The 891-nt window shown below is 49.2% G+C and overlaps 1 protein-coding gene across 1 annotated transcript in view; it reads left to right on the forward strand.

Moving 5' to 3' along the window:
- The window catches only part of LOC113218156 (cyclin-dependent kinase 14), a 162,223-nt gene that overhangs the window by 1,137 nt on the left and 160,195 nt on the right, over positions 1-891 (forward strand). The window lies entirely within an intron of this gene.

Raw genomic sequence — 891 nt, forward strand, 5'->3', positions numbered from 1 at the left:
GACCCGGCGGCAACCGGCAATCACTACCCAGTCAGAAATGCTCCATCTAGAGAACGTCTAGAGTGTGTCTAATGTCTATACGGGGACCATTTAGACGTCTACGTAAACGGTACCGACTCGGAACAAAATGATTTCTCAGGATTTGGAATTTGGTGGAATTGATTAGTAACAGTTGAGTACTACTTAAAACCCATATTATCATGTGTATATTTAAATAAGGGCAGATGTCTCGTGTTCTGTAGTCTAACAACAGAAATGGAGTACCTTTCCCTTCAAATATCGCAAACTATTAGTGTTGTAACTAGGCTATTACCCTTCACCGTCTACCAGTAGTTTCCGTTTCTAGGCACGAAAGTGACATTGAGGTTGAGGTTTAACTCGTCGCATATGCACTTCAGAGACCTGCAAAGCAAAGGGCGAGCGCTATGCGAGCTAAATGCCTACCTCTACCCCCCCTCCCCCCTCACGTATCGGAGAAGGGGGGTATCACTTGCGTAGCTTTTTGCGGGTCTCTAAATGCGCTTCATCTCGTGCGAAATCTACACGAGTCGATTCCCGATAGAACGTGTACCGGGTGATCGAGAGAACACTCAAGTGCGGGCGGGCTTGCCTACCTTCATGGTCGTGGCGACTATAAGCGAGTAAAGGCAAACTGGTACATTAGTGCCTCAAACTTGGTCAGTGCGTTCATTCGAGTTGACAGACACGGACTTGAGCTGGACCCGCCCCTGAAGGTGTTCGCCCGGCACAAGCGCTCCCAAGTTGATCCGGCTTTGTCCTGGAACAATAGCGCAGCAGCATCCCCGTCCCTTCGCGGTGACGTCAGTGCGCTCCAGCGCAAAGCAGACGCATACCGTCCCCATCAGAACGTTTCGCAAACAAATAATAATA

The sequence above is a fragment of the Frankliniella occidentalis genome, unplaced genomic scaffold, assembly GCF_000697945.3.
Source record: "Frankliniella occidentalis isolate FOCC.00 unplaced genomic scaffold, Focc_3.1 Scaffold6, whole genome shotgun sequence".
NCBI classification, from domain to species: Eukaryota; Metazoa; Arthropoda; class Insecta; order Thysanoptera; family Thripidae; genus Frankliniella; species Frankliniella occidentalis.